A 13,483-nucleotide genomic window follows, 5' to 3' on the forward strand; every position below is an offset into this window, starting at 1 on the left:
TCTGGGTCTGTGCTCGCTGGAGTTTGGAAGGTCGAGGGGGTCCTCATTGGAACTTACTGAATACTGATAGTCCTGGCTGGAGTGGATGTAGAGAGGATGTTTCCACTGATGGAAGTGTCTGGAACCAATGGGCACTTTCTCAGAATAAAAGGTACTCTAGAAAGGAGATGAGAAGGAATTTCTTTAATCAGGGGGTGGTCAGTCTAATAATAATAATAATACATTTTATTTGTCACATGTAGGTTGGCACAGGGTCAACAGTACAATGAAATGTATTTGACAAGACAATGGGTCACCTCAGCAGTAATATTCCAGGGGTAAATAAAATTTAAAAAATGACATTAGTAAGGTAAAAAGACAATATTAAAAATAGGTAAAAAGACAATATTAAAAATGAATTTATTGCCATAGATGGCTGTGGAAGCCAAGTCTTTGGCTATTTTTAAAGCAACGATTGACAGGTTCTTGATCAGTAAGGGTGTCAAAGGTTACAGGGAATGGGGTTGAAATGGAAAGATAGATTAGCCATGATTGAATACCACAGTATACATGATGGGTCAAATGGCCTAATTGTGCTCCTATGACTTATGAACATATCTTCTTAAACTTTGCCGATATCCTGGCATCAACTTCTCTAAGTGGATAGTTTCAGTTTATTATTGTCACGTGTACCAAAGTACAGTGAAAAGCTTTTGTTTGCTTGCTATCCAGTCAAATACTATACGTGATTACAATCAAACCCTCCACAGTGCACAGATAATGGATAGAGGGTACAACATTTAGTGCGATAAAGTCAGATTGAAGATTGTTCAAAGGACCCCAATGAGGTACAGGGGAGGTCAGGGCCTTGCTCCAGCTGATGAGGGGACCATTTAGTTTCCTGATTTCTCCGGCGCATCTATACAGGTTGGTGAGGGTTGTTGGGAACATGCTGAACTTCCTCAGCCTTCTAAGGAAGTAGAAGTGTGCTTTCTTGGTCATAACTTCGATATGGCTGGTCTCGGACAAATTGCTGGTGATATATATTACTCATAACTTGGCTTTTGACCATCTCTTTTGACCGTTATTTTATTGCAGGACAGCACAGTGGCGCAGCAGTAGAGTTGCTGTCTTACAGTGCCAGAGATCCAGGTTCGATCTTGACTATGAGTGCTATCTGTATGGACTTTGCACATTGTCCCTGTGACCACATGGGTTTTCTCCAGGTGCTCCGGTTTCCTCCCACACTCCAAAGACGTGCAGGTTTGTAGGTTAATTGGCCTCTGTAAAATTGCCCCGAGTGTGTAGGATGCAAATTTGGAATAACGAAGAACTAGTATGTGGGTGATCGTTGGTCAGCATGGACTCGGTGGGCCGAAAGGCCTGTTCCCAGGTTGTATCTCTAAACTAAACTTTGGCGCCAAGACCGACTTAAAAACATCCTCATGAGGGAAGGTGAGCAGTCGTAAGTAGTTGTGCATTTAGGCACAAATGAGTATAAGAAAATAACTGCAGATGCAGGTACAAATCGAAGGTATTTATTCATAAAATGCTGGAGTAACTCAGCAGGTCAGGCAGCATCTCAGGAGAGAAGGAATGGGTGTTGTTTCGGGTCGAGACCCTTCTTCAGAATGATGTCAGGGGGGCGGGACAAAGGAAGGATATAGGTGGAGACAGGAAGATAGAGGGAGATCTGGGAAGGAGGAGGGGAAGAGAGGGGGAAGAAGGGGAAGAAGGTTCTGCAGCGTGAGTGTAGAGAACTAGGTAGGAGTCTGGAAAGCAGGACATCTAGGGTGGTTATCTCTGGGTTGCTTCCAGTACCTCGTGCCAGTGAGTGAAGGAACAGGGAGATAGGGGATCTGAATGTGTGGCTGAGAAGTTCGTGCAGGGGGCAGGGATTTAGATTTCTAGATCACTGGAATCTCTTCTGGGGCAGGAGTGACCTGAACCAAAGGGACAGGTTGCACCTTAATTGGAAGGGGATTAACATTCAGGCAGGCAGGTTTGCTAGTGCGACCCGGGTGGGTTTAAACTAAAAAGTGGGGGGATGGACGTGTATCCATGCAGCTAACGGGAAAGAGAATGTAGGAAAGGTCACGTTTAAACTAACAGGGCAGGGAGATGGGACCCAATGCAAGGAGACAGAGGGCCATAAAAGGAGGACAGAAGTAAAAGGTAGAAGGGAGATAAGAAAAACTAACCTGAAAGCTTTGTGCCTTAATGCGAGGAGCATTCGAAATAAGGTGGATGAATTGAATGCGCAGTTAATAGTTAAGGGATATGATATAGTTGGAATTATGGAGACATGGCTCCAGGATGACCAAGGCTGGGAGCTAAACATGCAGGGGTATTCGATATTCAGGAAGGATAGACAGAAAGGAAGAGGAGGTGGGGTGGCATTGCTGGTTAAAGAGATTAATGCAATAGCAAGGAGACATTAGCTTGAATACTGTAGAATCGGTATGGGTAGAACTGCGAAATAGCCAAGGGCAGAAAACGCATATTGGAGTGGTATATAGACCACCAAACAGCAGTAGGGAGATTGGGGATAGCATCAAGCAGGAAATTAGGGATGCGTGTAGCAAAGGTACAGCGGTTATAATGGGTAACTTTAATCTACATATAGATTGGGCCAACCAAATTGGTAACAATGCTGAGGAGGAGCATTTCCTGGAATGGAAACGGGATGGGTTTTTTAAACCAATATGTAGAGGAACCGACTAGAGGGCAGGCTATCCTAGACTGGGTATAGTGCAATGAGGAAGGAATAGTTAATGATCTTGTTGTGCAAGGCCCCTTGGGCAACAGTGACCATTATATGGTGGAATTCTGTATTAGGATGGAGAGTGACACGGTTAATTCAGAGACTAGGGTCCTGAACTTGAATAAAGGAGACTTTGAAGGTATGAGACGGGAATTGGTTAGGATAGACTGACAAATTATACTTAATGGGTTGACAGTGGGAATGCAATGGCGAAGATTTAAAGACCGCATGGATGAACTCCAGAAATTGTTCATCCCTGTCTGGTAAAAAAATAAAACTGGGAAGGCGGCTCAACCGTGGCTTACGAGGGAAGTCAAGGATAGTGTTAAAGCCGAGGAAGAGGCATATAAATTGGCCTGAAAAAGCGGCAAACTAGAAGACTGGGAGAAATTTAGAACTCAACAGAGTACAAAGGAGTTAATTAAGAGGGGGAAAAAGAGCATGAAAGAAAGCTTGCAGGGAAGATAAAAAACTGACTGTAAAGGTTTTTTTAGGTATGTAAAAAGGAAAAGATTAGTGAAGAGGAATGTAGGTCCCTTACAGTCAGAGGCAGGTGAATTTATATTGGTAAACAAGGAAATAAAGAAATGGCAGAACAGTTAAATGAGTACTTTGGTTCTGTCTTCACTAATGATGACACAAACGATCTCCTGGAAATACTTGGGGACCCGAGGAGGAACTGAACGGAAAAGTCAGAAAATGGTGTTAGGTAAATTGTTGGGACTGAAGGCAGATAAATCCGCAGGGCCTGACGGTCTGCATCCCAGAGTACTCAAGGAGGTGGCCCTAGAAATCGTGGATGCATTGGTGATCATTTTCCAGTGTTCTCTCGACTCTGGATCAGTTCCTGTGGACTGGAGGGTAGCCTATGTAACTCCACTTTTTAAGAAAGGAGGGAGAGTAAATGGGGAATTATAAACCAGTTAGCCTTACACCGATAGTGGGGAAGATGCTGGAGTTGATTATTAAAGATGTTATAGCAGCGCATTTGGAAAGTAGTGATAGGATCGGTTAAAGTCAGCATGGATTTATGAAGGGGAAATCATGCTTGACTAATCTTTTGGAATTTTTTGAGGATGTAACACGTAGAATGGATAAGGGAGAGCAAGTGGATGTGATGTATCTGGACTTTCAAAAAGCCTTTGACAAGGTCCCACACAAGAGATTAGTGTGCAAAATTGGAGCACATGGTATTGGGGGTAGGCGATTGACATGGATAGAGTTATTCACAAAATGCTGGAGTAACTCAGCAGGTCAGGCAGCATCCCGGGAGAGAAGGAATGGGTGACGTTTCGGGTTGAGACCCTTCTTCAGACTGATGTCGGGGGTGGGACAAAGGAAGGATATAGGTGGAGACAGGAAGATAGAGGGAGATCTGGGAAGGAGGAGGGGAAGGGAGGGACAGAGGAGCTATCTGAAGTTGGGGCAGGAGAAATCACAGAGGGGGAGCAGCGAGAGAGCATGTTACTGAACTCTCGTGGGCAGGAGAAATCACAGAGGGGGAGCAGCGAGAGAGCATGTTACTGAACTCTCGTGGGCAGGAGAAATCACAGAGGGGGAGCAGCGAGAGAGCATGTTACTGAACTCTCGTGGGCAGGAGAAATCACAGAGGGGGAGCAGCGAGAGAGCATGTTACTGAACTCTCGTGGGCAGGAGAAATCACAGAGGGGGAGCAGCGAGAGAGCATGTTGGGCAGGAGAAATCACAGAGGAACTGGTTGGCAGACAGGAAGTAAAGAGTAGGAATTAACGGGTCCTTTTCAGAATGGCAGTCAGTGACTGGTGGGGTGCAGCAAAGGCTCGGCGCTGGGACATGTTGTTTACAATATATATTAATGATTTAGACAAGGGAATTAAATGTAACATCTCCAAGTTTGCGGAAGACGCAAAGCTGGGTGGCAGTGTGAGCTGCGAGGAGGATGCTATGAGGCTGCAGGGTAACTTGGATAGGTGAATGGGCAGAAGCATGTCAGATGCAGTACAATGTGGATAAATGGGAGGTTATCCACTTTGGTGGCAAGATTAGGAGAGGTGCAGCAAAACCTGGGTGTGCTTGTACATCAGTCACTGAAAGTAAGCATGCATGTGCAGCAGGCAATGAAGAAAGCCAATGGCAAGTTGGCCTTCATTGCGAGAGGATTTGAGTTTAGGAGCAAGGAGGTCCTACTGCAGTTGTACAGGGCCCTGGTGAGACTGCACCTGGAGTATTGTGTGCAATTTTGGTCTCCTAATTTGAGGAAGGACATTCTTGTTATAGAGGGAGTGCAGCGTAGGTGCACCAGGTTAATTCCCGGGATGGCGGGACTGACGTATGATGAAAGAATGGATCGACTGGGCTTGTATTCGCTGGAATTTAGAAGGATGAGAGGGGATCTTATAGAAACATACAAAATTCTTAAAAGATTGGACATGGTAGGTGCAGGAAGAAAGTTCCCGATGTTGGGGGAGTCCAGAACCAGATGTCAAAGTTTAAGAATAAGGGGTAGACCATTTAGGAATGAGAAGAGGAATGCAAGGGTTACCTGAAGTTAGAGAAATCAAAATTAAGACGGAGGTTGACAGATTCTTGATTAGTAAGGGTGCCAGGGGTTGTGGGTAGAAGGCAGAGGGTTAAGAGGGGGAGATAGATCAACCATGATTGAATGGAGTTGACTTGATAGGCCGAAAGGCCTAATTCTTCTCGTATCACTTATGAATGTTCACACACATACCAAACATAGTATGGATGTGCAGGATGCTGGTTTACAACAACTGGAGATGCTGGTTTACACTGAAGATAGACACAAAATGCCAGAGTAACTCAGTGGAATAGACAGCATCTCTGGTGAGAATGGGTGACGTTTCCGGTCCAGACATTTCTTCAGACTGTTGTGTCATGTATGTTACCAGTCTCAAAATCCTCAGATATATCCTGCCTTAAAGGAAGGAAGCAACTCCGGGATAATTCTAAAGATATAGACACAAAATGCTGGCGTAACTCAGTGGGACAGGTAGCATCTCTTGAGCGAAGGAATGGGCGACGTTTCGGGTTTAGACCTTTCTTCAGACTTAATTCTACCTAAGGGAAGCCTGGTTTGCTCTTGTCAGTAGACTGCACGTGAATCATCCTACCACAACCAGTGAGCAGTGCTGAACTATCTATCTCTTTGGTGACCCTCGGACTACCCTTGATTGGCCTTTGCTGGCTTTACCTTGTACCAAACGTTATTTGCTTATAATTGTTATGTTCAGCACGGCATAAAGATATAGTACACTCACACGTTCATTGCCTGAATCGCGCCAGCCTTTATTTACCCAGCATTCTTGGCTAATAAGGAACACCCACTCATTAACATGGCACATGAATATGCATGAATACATTACACTGCTCTCCCTTTTTTAAAGTATTAAATCCAAGTACTCAGTTACAATTTTGATGTTGCGATACTTGATTCGAGATGCTTTCGAGTGCCTTCGAGATGGATTCTTAGAACAGCTTATACTGGAGCCTACCAGGGTAGAAGGCAATTCTGGATTTAGTGTTGTGTAATGATCCTGATCTGATAAGGGGACTAGAGGTAAAAGAGCCATTAGGAGGCAGTGATCACAACATGATAAGTTTTACTCTGCAAATGGAAAGGCAGAAGGGAAAATCGGAAGTGTCAGTATTACAGTATAGCAAAGGGGATTACAGAGGCATGAGGCAGGAGCTGGCCAAAATTGACTGGAAGGAGGCCCTAGCAGAGAAGACGGTAGAACAGCAATGGCAGGTATTCCTGGGAATAATGCAGAGGTTGCAGGATCAAATTATCCCAAAGAGGCGGAAAGACTCTAAGGGGAGTAAGGCTGACAAGGGAGGTCAAGGACAGCATAAAAATTAAGGAGAGGAAGTATAACATAGCAAAGAAGAGTGGGAAGACAGAGGATTGGGACTCTTTTAAAGAGCAACAAAAGTTAACTAAAAAGGCAATACGGGGAGAAAAGATGAGTTACGAGGGTAAACTAGCCAATAATATAAAGGAGGATAGCAAAAGTTTTTTTAGGTACGTGAAGAGGAAAAAAATAGTCAAGGCAAATGTGGGTCCCTTGAAGACAGAAACAGGGGAATTTATTATGGGGAACAAAGAAATGGCAGACGAGTTAAACCGTTACTTTGGATCTGTCTTCACTGAGGAAGATACACACAATCTCCCAAATGTTCTCGGGGCCGGAGAACTGAAGGAAATCCACCTTAGGCAGGAAATTGTTTTGGGTAGACTGATGGGACTGAAGGCTGATAAATCCCCAGGGCCTGATGGTCTGCATCCCAGGGTACTTAAGGAGGTGGCTCAGAAATAGTGGAAGCATTGGAGATAATTTTTCAATGTTCTATAGATTCAGGATCAGTTCCTGTGGATTGGAGGATAGCAAATGTTATCCCACTTTTTAAGAAAGGAGGGAGAGAGAAAACGCGTAATTATAGACCAGTTAGTCTGACATCAGTGGTGGGGAAGATGCTGGAGTCAATTATAAAAGACGAAATTGCTGAGCATTTGGATAGCAGTAACAGGATCATTCCGAATCAGCATGGATTTACGAAGGGGAAATCATGCTTGACAAATCTACTGGAATTTTTTGAGGATGTAACTAGGCAAATTGACAGGGGAGAGTCAGTGGATGTGGTGTGCCTCGACTTTCAGAAAGCCTTCGACAAGGTCCCACAAAGGAGATTAGTGGGCAAAATTAGAGCACATGGTATTGGGGGTAGGGTACTGACATGGATAGAAAATTGGTTGACAGACAGAAAGCAAAGAGTGGGGATAAATGGGTCCCTTTCGGAATGGCAGGCAGTGACCAGTGGGGTACCGCAAGGTTCGGTGCTGGGGCCCCAGCTATTTACGACATACATTAATGACTTAGATGAAGGGATTAAAAGTACCATTAGCAAATTTGCAGATGATACTAAGCTGGGGGGTAGTGTGAATTGTGAGGAAGATGCAATAAGGCTGCAGGGTGACTTGGACAGGTTGTGTGAGTGGGCGGATACATGGCAGATGCAGTTTAATGTAGATAAGTGTGAGGTTATTCACTTTGGAAGTAAGAATAGAAAGGCAGATTATTATCTGAATGGTGTCAAGTTAGGAAGAGGGGATGTTCAACGAGATCTGGGTGTCCTAGTGCATCAGTCACTGAAAGGAAGCATGCAGGTACAGCAGGCAGTGAAGAAAGCCAATGGAATGTTGGCCTTCATAACAAGAGGAGTTGAGTATAGGAGCAAAGAGGTCCTTCTACAGTTGTACCGGGCCCTGGTGAGACCGCACCTGGAGTACTGTGTGCAGTTTTGGTCTCCAAATTTGAGGAAGGATATTCTTGCTATGGAGGGCGTGCAGCGTAGGTTCACTAGGTTAATTCCCGGAATGGCGGGACTGTCGTATGTTGAAAGGCTGGAGCAATTAGGATTGTATACACTGGAATTTAGAAGGATGAGGGGGGATCTTATTGAAACATATAAGATAATTAGGGGATTGGACACATTAGAGGCAGGAAACATGTTCCCAATGTTGGGGGAGTCCAGAACAAGGGGCCACAGTTTAAGAATAAGGGGTAGGCCATTTAGAATGGAGATGAGGAAGAACTTTTTCAGTCAGAGAGTGGTGAAGGTGTGGAATTCTCTGCCTCAGAAGGCAGTGGAGGCCAGTTCGTTGGATGCTTTCAAGAGAGAGCTGGATAGAGCTCTTAAGGATAGCGGAGTGAGGGGGTATGGGGAGAAGGCAGGAACGGGGTACTGATTGAGAGTGATCAGCCATGATCGCATTGAATGGCGGTGTTGGTTCGAAGGGCTGAATGGCCTACTCCTGCACCTATTGTCTATTGATTTAAACCAATACTTTTACCATATTTACAAAATTTCAAATGATAAACATAACACATTTATTTTACATATTCACACATTTTTGTTTTACTTGTGGAGTGAGTTATCTAACTTACAAATTTAACCTAATTACTGGTTTGCGGTTCCTGCCTGATCGTCTAACAGTAACAGGTGCAACAGGCGTAACAGATGTACATGTAGACTCAACTGTTGGCTTGTTTGGCTCTATTTTAGTACACTGACCTTGACCAGAGAAGTCTGTTTCTTTATCTGTACTAACTGAAGTTTGTGTATCAACCACATTAGTCTTTTCTAACTCACTTACAGATGAATACTCAGGGATTAGGAATTCATGCTCAGTTTTTGGTTCATCTTTGGCTGGAATCATTTGATCCACATGAACACTTTTGATCTTGTCTCCAACATCCACTAAGTATCTTTTTGTTCCACACACTTCCACTGTTTTCCCAACATTCCATTTGTCTCGACTGGACTTGTTGGGAGGACTGAGAACACGAACTTGCTCATCTGGCTTGAAGTTCCTCTCCTTTTTGTGGAAGTCAAAGTGCCGTTTTTGACTTAACTGTTTTTGCTCAACTCTCGAGGCCAAATTGGGTTGAACTAGACTTAGGCGTATTCTTAGCCTTCTCTTCATCAACAGTTCTGCAGGTGAATAATCCGTAGTTGTGTGTGGAGTGGTTCTGTACTTCAGCAAGAAACTAGCCAAACGATGTTTCATGCTGAGCTTTGAACTACCCTGCAAAACCTGTTTGTTGAGAGCCTCTTTGACCACTCTAACGGACCTTTCTGCCGCCCCATTGGAGGTTGGATGGTATGGGGGAACAAGTGTGTGTTTTACCCCGTTACACTGCATGAACTCTTTGAACTGTTCTGAACAAAACTGAGGTCCGTTATCAGAAACAAGTTCTTCTGGTAAACCATGACATGCAAACATCGATCTCAACTCATCTATAGTACGCTCAGCAGTAGTGCTTGATTGACCCCATATGCATAGCCTCAATCCATTTGGAATGACTATCTACTAGTACCAGAAAATTATCATTACCCTTTTCACAAAAGTCTACATGAACTCTGTGAAACGGTCTACTTGGCCATGACCAGGGTTGCAGTGGTGTTTTTGGTGGTTTACTCTGGCAATTTTGACACACGCTACATTTGCTCACGAGTGACTCAATGTCACTGTCTATACCAGGCCAATACACAAAGCTTCTAGCAATTGACTTCATGCATACTATGCCAGGATGTTCGGCATGAAGTTCGTACATAATCTTGTTTCTTAAAGACTCTGGTACAACCACTCTTTAACCCCACTTTATGCATCCCTGCTCACATGATAATTCATGTCGTCGATTATAGAAAGGCATCAGTTCCGAGTTTGATCCACTCTCGATTTCAGTCCAACCACTCAATGTCTGTTCATAGACACTCTTCAGCACAGTGTCCTTCTCTGTTTCAGCTGCAATTTCTGTTGCAGTCACTGGAAAGTCTTCATCTACGACTTGCAGTGTGTAGATTGAGTTCTCGCTTCCCACATCAGAGTTCTCATGGGACAATCGGGACAACGCATCTGCCACTGCATTGCACTTGGAGCTTCTGTACTCCACCTTGTAGTCATACTGGGACAACAGAATTGCCCAGCGCTGCATCCTTGATGCCGCCATGGAAGGTATAGCTGACTTGGGACCAAGTATCGTTAGTAGTGGTTTGTGATCAGTCACAAGGGTGACTGCAATTGCTTCAACTTTCGCCTTCAGGGCACAGTCCATTGGAATCTACTTTGAGTCCAAGGTAGATCACCTCTGATTGTGCAAATGCACATTTGATCTTTCGTAGTTTGACGTAGTGGCAGTTCAGTCGTGTGAGAACTTGCTCGAGTATTTCCAGATGTTCTTCCATGCCCACTGTGAATATCAGTAGATCATCTTGCTTGCACACACAGTGCGGAATGCCTTGCAGCATTTTGTCCATGACGGACTGAAAGATTTTCGGGGAAGATTTCACACCATAGGGCAGCTTTGTATATGAATACAAGCCCTCATGTGTGTTGATGGTCAAGCACTGCTGACTTTCTTTGTCAACATTGAGTTGGGCATAAGCGTGAGACAAATCCAGCTTAGTGAAGACTCTTGCTCCGCTAAGTTCTGCGTACAGATCCTGCGAGGTTGGCAAAGGATACTGTTCGTCGTCAATAGCTTGGTTGATTGTGACTTTGTAGTCACCGCATAGTCAAACTGTTTTGTCAGCCTTGGGTACAGCCACAATTGGCGTTGCCCAGTTGCTCTGGTCTGTCTTCACGAGTACTCCATTCCACTCCAACCTGTTGAGTTCTTCCTCCACTTGTTGCTTTAGCGTATATGGTACTGGTCTTGGTCGACAATACACAGGTCTCACATCTTGCTTCAGTCGAATGTGTGCAGAGTACCCTGTTATTCCCGTGTAACTATCAGCAAATATTTCAGCATGTTTGCTTACAACATTTTCAAGATGTGATTTGGACACATCGACGCTGGAAATGTTCTTCCAGTCTAATTTTATTTTACTCAGCCGATCCTTTCCAAGGAGGGTTGGTTTATTTCTGTAGCTGGCCACTATGATGGGCAGTGTTATTGACTGGCCATTACACTGAACTTTACAATTCATTTGTCCGCACGTCTCCAAGGCTTCACCAGAGTAGGTTCTCAGCTTGACCTTGCTCTCGGACAATGGTGTCTGTGAGAACTTTGTTTCGTACAGGTCTTTGCTCATGACCGATCAGTCTGCTGTCGTATCAATACACATATCAATTAACTGTTCATTAACCAATAGTTTAATTCGAAAGTCCCTGTCTTGGCTGGTTATAGGCTTATTGACATCAGTTGCATGAACGATGTACAACCCAAGTTCATTGTCATCTGGGTTACTCTAAATTGTGAACTCTTTTCTGGTGTTGTCGCATGTTCCCCACTTTAAGCTTGGCTCGACATGCTGAGGCGATATGGCCTTTCTTCTGGCTGTTATAGCACTTAGCTGTTTTGAACTGACAGGATTGGGATGGGTGATTACCGTTGCAACGATAACAACTGGCTGCACTCGGCTCCCCGCCATACTTCGGTTTCAGTTTAGCCCCTTTTGGTTTGGCCATAGGCGCTGCTTTGTGTGTGTAAATGGCCACTGCAGTATGTGGTGAACGAAACTCGCAAGCATTCTTTGATGCCATCTCCATTGTAGTAGCAATCCTGCATGCTATCTCAAATGTAAGATCAGGAGTGCTCATGAGTCTGGACTGAATTCGTTCGTCCACTGACCACAAACAAATCTGTCGCGTAATGCGCGTTCGAGAAAGGTTCCAAAGTTACAGTGCAACCTTAAGTTTTTCAAGGCAACAATGTACTGATTGTCTCATTTTGCTTCTGGTTTCTCGTGCCGAATTTGTGGCCCATCTTTTGCCTTTATGGGCGCAAGGATATTCACGAGTGTGCCGTACACTTCAGGTCCGATCTCTGTGAGCAGAATCGCTTTCATGTGTTCACGAACGGCCTTATTTGTTGCAGCCACTACCTCTCCTTCACCACTAGTCTCCGTGAGTATAAGAAAAAAACTGCAGATGCTGGTACAAATCGAAGGTATTTATTCACAAAATGCTGGAGTAACTCAGCAGGTCAGGCAGCATCTCGGGAAAGAAGGAATGGGTGACATTTCGGGTCGAGACCCTTCTTCAGACTCCGTCTAGTCTCCGTGATGTTGTTTGCCATGAAGAACATGTTCGCTCTTTCCATATAGGAACTGAACGGCTCTCTACTTTTGTCAAAGATGCCCAGGCTTCCGATGTAGCCCGTGGACGCTGCCATTTTGTCCCTCTCTTTTTTATTAAACAAAGGAACGAGGAAAGTTTTTTTTTTGCACAAGCTCAGATTTCCTGCCTGTTCTGGTGTAGCAAAGCACCTAAAACTTAGCAGTACAAAAGCTATGCTAGCTATGCAAAACAAACTCATTCTCCTCCACAATCCCGTCCTCGTCGCCAATTTTGTTATGTTCAGCACGGCATAAAGATAAAGTACACTCACACTTTCATTGCCTGAATCGCGCCAGCCTTTATTTACCCAGCATTCTCGGCTAATAAGGAACACCCACTCATTAACATGGCACATGAATATGCATGAATACATTACAATCATGTATCTATCTATAAACTGTAAATGGTTCGATTGTTCTTGTATCTTATGGTCATCACTTCCGAAGATTCCACCAGGGACAATGCTGGAAGTATCCTACACCCACTAGAGACCATTTTTACATTTACTAAGCCAATTAACCTACAAACCAATACGTCTTTTGAGTGTGGGAGGAAACCAAAGATCTTAGAGAAAACCCAGAGAACATACAAACTCCGTACAGACAGCACCCGTAGTCAGGATCGAACCCGGGTCTCCAGCGCCGCTGCATTCACTGTAAGGCAGCAACTCTACCGCTGCGCCACCTTGACCATGCGTTGTCTTTCAGCAGACTGGTTAGTTCGCAACAAAGGCTTTTCACTGTACCTCGGTACACATGACAATAAACTGAGCTGAACTGACTGCGTGGTGGTGGTGCAATAAACAATAGGTGCAGGAGGAGGCCATTTGGCCCTTCGAGCCAGCACCGCCATTCAATGTGATCATGGCTGATCATTCTCAATCAGTACCCCGTTCCTGCCTTCTCCCCATACCCCCTGACTCCCCATACCCCCGGCTAGTTTCTTGCTGAAGTACAGAACCACTCCACACACAACTACGGATTATTCACCTGCAGAACTGTTGATGAAGAGAAGGCTAAGAATACGCCTAAGTCTAGTTCAACCCAATTTGGCCTCGAGAGTTGAGCAAAAACAGTTAAGTCAAAAACGGCACTTTGACTTCCACAAAAAGGAGAGGA

The sequence above is a fragment of the Rhinoraja longicauda genome, chromosome 28, assembly GCF_053455715.1.
Source record: "Rhinoraja longicauda isolate Sanriku21f chromosome 28, sRhiLon1.1, whole genome shotgun sequence".
Lineage (NCBI taxonomy): Eukaryota > Metazoa > Chordata > Chondrichthyes > Rajiformes > Arhynchobatidae > Rhinoraja > Rhinoraja longicauda.